This window comes from Salvia splendens, chromosome 11 (assembly GCF_004379255.2).
Source record: "Salvia splendens isolate huo1 chromosome 11, SspV2, whole genome shotgun sequence".
Classification (NCBI taxonomy): domain Eukaryota; kingdom Viridiplantae; phylum Streptophyta; class Magnoliopsida; order Lamiales; family Lamiaceae; genus Salvia; species Salvia splendens.
The window spans coordinates 26,465,410-26,475,563 of record NC_056042.1 but is presented as its reverse complement, the minus strand read 5'-3'; positions in this window follow the sequence as shown (position 1 = coordinate 26,475,563).

Genomic DNA, 10,154 nt, shown 5'->3' with positions numbered 1-10,154 from the left:
AGGGTTAGAAAGAGAGAGAGCGAAATTTGGGGTTTTTGATTTGAGAGAGAGAATATTTGGAGAGAGAATGAGTAAAGAGAAGATAAGAATGCCAAAACCGATTATAGTGTAGGCATGGGAGAGGACATCTTTCTTTTGCAGGCGGTGGCAGGTGGTGACGCTAGCGACCGTACGCCTCCCCATAAAGTGCCATGTGAAATCCGAACCGGTGCCAATTCCCTCCAAAACTCCTTTACCCCACAATTCCTTGCTCAAGTAAATCCCTACTGCCAAAACACACTAAAAGAAAACATCAAACTAAAAAGAATGAAACGCCAAACTCCCCGGGCCTAGGATATGACAGCATCAAAATCATTCCCGATGGGTCTGGTGTTTCGAAAATATTTTTGAAAATTTTTTTTTTTAAAAGAAAGCAATTAAATATTTACAAAATTTGTTTTTAAGTGTTCTCAAAATTTCCTGGATCAGGGTATGGTCAAACTTTTAAGTGCTAGACCCAGGAGATATTCTAAGAACACTTCCTTCCTAGACTGGTTAGGTGATATCAAAGAGTGCGCGTAGTGGCACTTCGTCCACTACACACAACTCCGAGCTATCCCTAAAGACCTTTATCCTATGTCCATTGACAAGAAAGGGTATGGAATTTGGTGCACTTCCCTGGATTTCAACTGCTCCGTTTGCTCGAAGTCCCACGATGATGTAAGGCCCAATCCATTTAGACTTTAACTTTCCAGGCATCAACTTGAGCTTGGATTGAAACAAAAGGACTTTCTGTCCTACCCTGAGTTCCTTGCCCCGGAGATTTTTATCATGCCAAAGCTTAGTTTTTTCCTTATACCACATGGCAGATTCATAAGACTCAAGCCGTAACTCTTCCAGTTCCTGGAGCTGCATCTTCCTCTCTTCTTCACAAGCCTGCGGGTTCATGTTGATCTCTTTGACCGCCCAGTATGCTCTGTGTTCGATTCCCACGGGCAAGTGGCACATTTTTCCGAATACCAACCTATATGGTGACATACCAATAGGTGTCTTATAAGCTGTCCTATAAGCCCATAATGCATCATCCAGTCTCTTACTCCAATCCTTCCTAGACGGGTTCACCGTTTTTTCGAGAATGGCCTTTATCTCCCTATTTGATATTTCTGCCTGGCCGTTGGACTGAGGATGATAAGGTGTAGACAACCTATGGTGGACTCCGTATTTCTTCATGAGAGCCTCTATTGTACGGTTCTTAAAATGGGTTCCTTGGTCTGAGATGACAGCCCTAGGGATTCCGTACCTGTTGAAAATGTTAGATCGCAGAAATTTGGCTACTTCTACAGCTTCGCAGGAGGTCGTAGCTTTTGCCTCTATCCATTTCGAAACGTAGTCCACCGCCACAAGTATGTATGTATTCCCATATGAAGATGGAAATGGACCCATAAAGTCCATACCCCAAACATCGAAAATCTCACAAACAATCACCGGGACTTGTGGCATTTCGTCCCTTCTAGAAATTCCTCCGGTCTGCTGACACCTTTCGCAATTCTGGCAGAATTCGAATGCATCCTTGTGTAATGTCGGCCAGTAGAAACCACTGTCTAAAACCTTCCTTGCAGTCTTCCTAGGTCCAAAGTGACCCTCACAAGCTAGAGCATGGCAATGATTCAGCACATCCCTTTGCTCCCACTCCGGAATGCATCTCCTAATTACCTGGTCAGCTCCCATTTTCCACAAATACGGATCGTCCCAAAAGTAGTATTTGGCTTCACTTTTTAATTTCATCTTCTGGGCCCGGGAAATTTCGTCGGAGCTGGGCACTTCTTTAGTGACCAAGTAATTTGCTAGGTCAGCGAACCATGGTTCTGCATTCGTCTGGCATTTCCCTTTTTCAGCACCTCCTGGACCTGTCGCTGCCATTACTTCTTCAAAATCGATAGGTCTAGGAGAATCGTTAAGATAATAAAGATGTTCTTCCGGGAACGCATCAGGTATTGCTTCATCCGTCTCACCTTGGTGAATGCGACTCAAGTGATCAGCCACCTTGTTCTCCGTTCCCTTCTTGTCTCTGACTTCCCAGTTAAACTCCTGTAACAGTAACACCCAACGGATCAACCTTGGCTTAGACTCCTTCTTTGCCAGTAAGTACTTTATCGCAGCGTGATCTGTGAAGACTATCACCCTTGACCCGAGCAGATATGGTCGGAATTTTTCAAAAGAGTACACGACTGCCAACATTTCCTTCTCCGCGGTGTCGTAATTTTTCTGGGCTTGATTTAGCGTTTTTGACGCATAGAAAATCACGTAACTTTTTCCGTCAACTCTTTGACCTAGCACCGCCCCTACTGCATAGTCACTCGCATCGCACATGATTTCAAACGGCAAACCCCAATCAGGTGCTCTGATGATGGGGGCAGATACTAATCTGTCCTTCAGCAGCTGAAAAGCCTTAATGCACTCCTCATTAAAAACAAACTCAACATCGTTGTGCAACAGATGAGTGAGTGGCTGAGCAATTTTGGCAAAATCCTTTATGAATCTCCTGTAGAATCCTGCGTGACCTAGGAATCCCCTTACCTCCTTTTGATTTGTCGGGTGGGGCAGTTTTGATATCACGTCCACTTTTGCTTGGTCCACCTGTATGCCCTTTTCCGATACTACATGCCCTAGGATAATTCCTTCAGGGACCATGAAGTGGCATTTCTCGAAATTCAAGACCAAGTGCTTCTCTTGACATCTTTTCAGTACTACATCCAAGCTCGCCAGACATGAATCAAATGAATCCCCGTATACAGTGAAGTCATCCATAAAGATTTCAATGCAATCTTCCAGCAGGTCTGAGAAAATACTCATCATACACCGTTGAAAAGTGCCTGGTGCATTGCAAAGGCCAAACGGCATTCTCCGATATGCATACGTTCCGAACGGACACGTGAAAGTTGTCTTCTCCTGGTCCTCGGGGTCCACGTAAATTTGGAAATACCCACTGTATCCGTCCAAGAAACAGAAATATTGCTTGCCTGCTAATCTCTCCAGCATCTGGTCGATGAACGGAAGGGGAAAATGGTCTTTCTTGGTTGCCTCGTTCAATTTTCTGTAGTCAATGCACATCCTCTAACCGGTGACTAGCCTGGTCGGTACCAACTCATTCTTGTCGTTCTTGACAACCTGGATTCCCGACTTTTTGGGTACCATGTGTACTGGGCTAACCCATTCACTGTCTGGTATGGAATAAATGATTCCTAGGGATAGCAGCTTCAATACCTCCTTCAACACCTCTTCCCTCATATTGGGATTCAATTTGCGTTGAGGGTCTCTGCAGGGTTTCGCTCCTTCATTTAGTCGAATGTGATGCATGCACAGATCAGGGCTAATCCCCACCAAGTCAGAAAGTGTCCAACCAATAGCGTTCTTGTTCCTTCGGATGACTTTCAGCAGCTCCTCTTCCTGTTCCTTGATCAAATTGCTGTTGATAATCACCGGAAAAGTCTCATTCGCCTCAAGGTAAGCATACTTTAGGCCTGGCGGAAGTGTTTTCAACTCCTTCTTGGGAACATCTTTTTCCTGAGGCAAGGGGTTCTTTTCTGCTGCTCCAGTCGTCGTCCCCTTAGTCGATCCAGGAAGATCTTCCTTGCTTGCCCCATAAAGTGTCTCCCTCGATCTGGTTAGCTCGGGCTTGGTGCAAAACTCCAGAATTGCTTCTGCTAGCTCTTCATCCGACAACTTGCTCGTATTCATTGCTTGGCACCAACTGGCCACTTCCCTATCAACAGCATGACTCATCTCTGAGTTCTCAATCTGTCCCTGCATTAATTCAGTCTCGAGGTATTCCTGGACCAAGGGGTTAATGACATCTACGGAATGCAAATTTTCAACATCAAGTGGCTTCTTCATTGCCTCATCTATGCTGAATGTATATTTATCCCCATTGTAATCGAGACAGATAGTACCATCAAAGACATCAATGATAGTCTTAGCGGTTCGCAAGAAAGGTCTCCCCAATAATACTCCGCCAGACTCTTCAGACTCATTATCGCTCATCTTAATCACATGGAAGTCAGCCGGGTACAGGAAGTCGTGTACCTTGACTATTACGTTCTCGAGCACTCCTTCAGGGCAGATGCATGACCTGTCCGCCAATTGGATCACAACCTTCGTATCCACCATACCTACTCCCACTAACCTCTTGTATATGGACAGGGGTAACACATTTATGGATGCTCCCAAGTCACACATAGCATGCTCAATTTTTACATCGCCGATAGAAATGGGCAAAGTGAACATACCCGGGTCATTGCACTTCGAGGGCATCCTCCGCTTCTGAATCACCGCGGACACATTCTCGCCTATCAAGATTTTTCCACTAGGTCGAGCCTTCCCAGCTATAAACTCCTTGATGAATTTGCTGAAAACTGGCATTTTCAAAGCCTGTAAGAAGGGTAGATTTATCTCCAGTTTCCCGAAAATATCCATAAGATCCACTGGCTCATCCCTCTTTTTCTTTGCCTCTCCTCGGTTCGGGAAAGGTTTTGGTCGTTTCCCGGTTCCAGAACATTCACCTGCTGAAGATTTATCAACTCCTCTGTTCTCTACCAATTCCGGCTCTGGATCTAGGAAAAAGGGTTCGATTGTCCTGGGCAACTGTTTCTCTAAATCTCCTGCCCGAAGTTCATCTCTAACCGCAGGGTTGCTCTCAACCGAGTCCCTTGATTCAGTGGTTGTATCCTCTATTCCCTTATCCTTAATGGGGGTCGTGACCTCTCTGTACCTCATGACCGGCCCTTCGTACTCCTTCCCAGATCTTAGTGTGATCTGGCTAATATTGGCTCTGTCAGGTGGTCTTACCGATGCAGGAATCTTGCCCTCGTTTCCCCGCATATCACTCAAGGAAGTAGCTATTTGAGACAACTGTTTGGCCAACATATCCATTGCTGCCTTCTGTTCTTACTGCGCATCCTGAAGCTTGTGGACCACATCATTGTTCGACTGTAAATTGTTCTGAATGTGCTGCTGGGAACTGACGAGGTCGTGAACCATCTCATCAAGGTTCCTTGGTCTAGAGCTTGGCTGACTGGGACCTGACCCTATATTCTGGATTGTTCCACTTCCTTGGCCTGGGCGAATGTGCCCTTGACCTCCTGGATTGTTGTTGAAATTACTTCCTTGACCTGGGTAAGGTGCTTTGGCATTCCTTTGATGTGGTGGTACATAAGAGTTCCCTTGATAATTCTGATTCTTGTCTCCCCAGGTCGAGTGATCTCCTTGGTTACGGTTATTCCAATTTCCTTGCCCCTCATGATTTCTCCAGTTACCCTGCCTCTCGGGCTGCGGTGCGGACTGTATACTCAATTGGGGTGCTGGCTGGCTTTGCTCATTTTCAGACCATCTAAAGTTCGGGTGATTTCTCCAGGGTGCATCTCTTTGTCTTCCTTGGTTCCAACTTCCATCAGGATTCCAACTTCCCATCGCGTTCGCCTGGGCCTGGTAACCACCTTCCTGAGGTCCGTAATATTGCTGGAGTTGATTATCTCCTGGACCTAACATCTTAGCCGTTTCCTTTAGTGCGGCTGTATTAGTCCTGTCGATAGCATTCAGCAAGGCTTTCTCCAGCCTATCAATCCTTGCTTCAACTTTGTCATCCTCCAGCTCCCTCAATGCATTCCCAGAGCCTCTTCTCACAGCATTCCTCGTGCTGTCATACGCCTTCTTGGCGTCGATTAATCTTCCCAAAATCTCTCTTGCCTCGCTTCCTCTCTTCCTTGTAAAATTCCCCCTGCTCGAGGAGTTCATCAAATCCTTAGACTCGGGAGTTGCCCCTTCATAAAACAGAGAGTATGTCTCCGCCTCTATCATCCGATGATTCGGGCACGCGTCCAGCAATCCCTTGAACCTTGACCAGTATTGGCTCAATGACTCATCGTAATCCTGCTTGCATTCCACTATCTCCTTCTTCAGAGCGTTCGTCTTGTTGGATGGAAAGAAGTAATCTAGGAATTCCAATTTAAAGTCCCTCCAGGTGCGGATAGAATCAGGGGGTAATCTCAACAACCATGTATTTGCCTCCCCCTTTAGAGTGAAAGGAATCGCGCGCAAGCGATAGTCCTCCTCTGTCGCATCATTAGGCCTCTTTTGAATGCCACACAACTTGCTAAACTCGTTCAAAAACTCGTACGGGCATTCACTCCTTCGCCCAGAAAATGTTGGCAAGACGCCTAACACATTCGTTTTGATCTCAATAGATTTCTGACGTGGGTTCATCACTATTGCATGCGCTGGCTCTCCATCGAGATGAGCCGTTAGTGACCCTATTTCTGGATCTGGGTCTGCTACGTGCGCCATCTCAACTTCCTCTTCCTCCCCTGTTTCCGACTCTGTTTCTGATTCTGGTGGGGACTCCGGATCCTTTCGTCCTGAAGATTCCCAGGATTCGTCACTCAAAAACTCAGTCGGGAACGGATCTCCCGTCGTGAACCCTGATCTGGTAGTTACGGTGGAGGCTGTATCCTTGATCTTCCAAACGGACTGACCGTGTTTCCAACCAGACGAGTTACTCCGGTAGAAGCTCCTGCTCATGCACTACAAAGAAAACGAAAAAAAAAAACAGTAAATTAAAATTATTCGTACCAACTACTCTAAGCACTAACACAAAGTACGCCATCCATCCCCGGCAACGGCGCCATTGAAAGCGTAAAAAGTAACAGAGAGGCTCTTTCGTACGTATGCACAGAAATTGATCAATGCAAGCGCTCGGTCAAGACACCATGCTTCTTAAGTCCACTGGAGCACAGGGTCCAGGAACTCAAGAGAACATACAGTGCTTCAGTCGTTGGGCACTCTCAACTCCCCTTTCAAAAAATAATATAAATCCCTCAACCCGAATACTATGAATTAGTATAGGGAAGTGGGGTCGATCCCACAGAGATGGACTCGCAAAGTAGTGCTCAGAGGCTTTGGACAAACAAATGGCTGCTGCCACGCAAAAGGGTTGAGAATTTTAAACTAACTCTAGACCTAGGCAGGAAATGTAAATGCTAGACCTAGGACATATTAAACTTGTAAATTCAGACTTCAACAGCAAGAAACATAACCACTTCCTAGACAGTGTAAACAACTACCTAATCTAGCTAAACAGAAGATAACTGAAAGTGGGGACCATAATTCCAAAAGTGGCAAGTACGGAAAAAACTGGAGATAACAAACTCTGACGCTAGCTCGCAGCGAAATGTATCCTCTCAACCGAATTAAACTTGCAGATGAACAAAACAGAGCACAAAGCGAGATTCGAACAGAATATAGAAATTTGGTCGTCGGAAACTTGCCACAAAACGGAAACACATCAGATCTGCGTACACTAGACGAAATGAAAGAAAAAACTCGTAAACTAAGCATGAAAATCAGATCGAAACTACTCAGATTCACGTCAGAATACTTGATCCACTCCGGATCCAAGACATCCGAACCCAACAACCAACAAATCCTGCAAATCCAACCAAAATTCTTCCACAATCCAACTCCAACCTCCCAGATCTGACCATTAACCTATAATAACTCAGAAAACAGCTGCGAAACGCATCCAACTCAGACAATTTAAAACACCAAAATCTCAATAAACGAAGCAATCAAACTAGAAATCAACACAATCACCATAACGGAAAATCAAACTTGCATTTAAACCAGAAACTATTTGGTGAAAACAGAGAACCGAGCTTCGAACAACGAAGCTCGGCAGAGTAAGTAAAATACGGAAAGCGGAAAATAAATTGTTTCTTCGCTCCTAACAAGAGCGGTGTTACACCATATCGGAAGCTAAGATGAAACCCGAACGTGTGAACGGAGATCTCCTCAACTAGTATCAAGTGTGTGTGTGGGAAAGTGAACTAGGCAACAAGCTGTGGTGAGGTCTCCACCGAGAAGATTCCTCCAGCTTGCATGCTTCTGCCTTTTATAGATGCGGACATAGCCCTTGAGTCTTCGTAGAAATCCCTATTCTACCCTTCAACTCTGGAGCTTCCTCCGTCGAGCAATTCTCTTCATAATCGTTCACTAAATCGCCAGTTCCTCGACCTTGTGATTTTTTGGTCTTCTTTCTTGACCTGGCGAATTCCTTTACACACCTGGCTTAAAACGTGCGTTAGCCCCAGTAAAATCACGAATTAAATCCCTAGACCCATGCATGAATTAGCCTTATCAGCCACAAACGTGTTTGGACCCCTAACTGCCCATGCCCTCGGACTGGAGCATACCAATGCGCCTCCACGTCCTTGCGCGCACGACTCCTGTCGTCCGCCAAATTAGCCTTCCTCTCATCTGATGCGCATCGATCATCTTCACAAAGACGGGCCACCTAGGGTATATCTCATCGCCAAGTCAGAGCCCATATCATGTTGGTTGCCGTTGGCGACAAAACAGATGGCCGGACCGACGCCCTGGCACTGCTCGTTGAAAAGGGGCGACGATTGAGGACGTTGAGGTCGTTGTTCGCCGGCTACCCAAAAATATGCATACCACCAATCCACAGCCGGTATCAGCTACGGCCTCGAGGATCATCGTGGGATTCTTTCCCTTGTAGCCGGTCGTGTAGAACCCTTTCCAGGCAGCAGGGCAGTTCTTCCACTCCCAATGCATACAATCTATGCTGCCTAACATACCCGGGAACCCATGCTTCTCCCCGTGCATCTGCATCAGCTCCTGGCAGTCTTCGGGGGTTGGGCTCAAAGGTACTGCTCACCGAATATTTTCAACCATGCCCTGACAAAATACTTCATACATTCAAGGGCAGTCGTCTCGCCGATGTGGAGGTACTCGTCCCACATGTCTGCCGCGCCTCGTTGGCCAGCTGCCTGATTGCCGCAGTGCACTTTTGAATAGGTGTGTGCCCGGGTCTGCCAGCCGCATCGTGCCTGAAGCGGAAACACAGATATCGACCCTCCAAAGCGTCGACAATACGCATAAACAGGGCTCTGCTCATCCTAAAACGCCTCCTGAAAAGGTTGGCGTTAAACCGCGGCTCGGTGCGAAGTAGTCTTCGATAGCCCTGATGTGGCTACGTGATCCCGGTCATCACTGCTCGGGCGGGACAACGGGTCCGAGGGAGGTTGAGGAAACCGCGGCTGCGATGCCCGTTGTACAGCCGTTCTAATCTCTCTCGGGACGTATGGCAATCCAACTGTTGTTCAAACGTCGTTCGCCAAACCTTTCGACTACAGATCCGGCAGAAATCTCTCAAACCTACACCAAAAGCCAAATCAAGTGAGTATCAATCACATGACAAACCTTTGCGTCTCAACTGGATTCAGTTGATGGGAGAAACTTCCCTGTTTGGGCAAGAATAATGCGAGTCAACATTGGAGTCGAGGAAAACTCCATCATCTTGAAGGAGATGAAGAATCCTCCAAAAAGACGACCCAAAGTTCAAAAATGGCAGGAGGCAGATTTCACAGTGTTCTCATGGTTGTCCAGAATATGGATCAAAAATTGGTTGATTCAATTGCTCAACACCAGACAGGAAGGAGTGTGGAAAGCCTCACTAACATTTGGAGTCAGGGCTGACCCTGTGCAGGTGTACGACCTCGAGATCAAGACAAACAAATTAGTTCAAGGAAATGAATCCCTCGAAAGCTTACTGGAGCAATTTACAAATCTGTGGGTGAAACACGGATGCTCGAAAACCTTGCCCGTATGATTGTTGCGACAAGGTATCAACATTTTAGAAAGGAACAAGAAATTAAACGGCTTTACCAATTTCTTGCCGGATTGGATGACAAATATGACAACCTCAGAAGAGAAATATTGAAGGATGAACCAAACGCTGAAACTGCCTTCGGCCTCATCAAACAGAAGAAGCTCGGGCCGGAGTCTGGAAACCCTCGATAGTACCACCAACGTCAACGCCGACATAGGCACCGGCTTCGGTGCTCGTCAGGGAGCCCACCGCCTCAGTTCGGCGGTCAGAACAGAGCACCACGCCACCGCCGCCCCTCGAGGACACCTCCACCACCACAATCAGCAACAAATTCCTCAAATCGAGAGGAATCGACAAATCAAAATTGTATTGTACCCATTGTGGGATGACAAAGCATACCAAAGAAACATGCTTCAAATTGGTGGGATTTCCAGAATGGTGGGAGGCTGGACACAACTGAACCGAAATTCAACCGGCAAGGGAAGAATGGCGG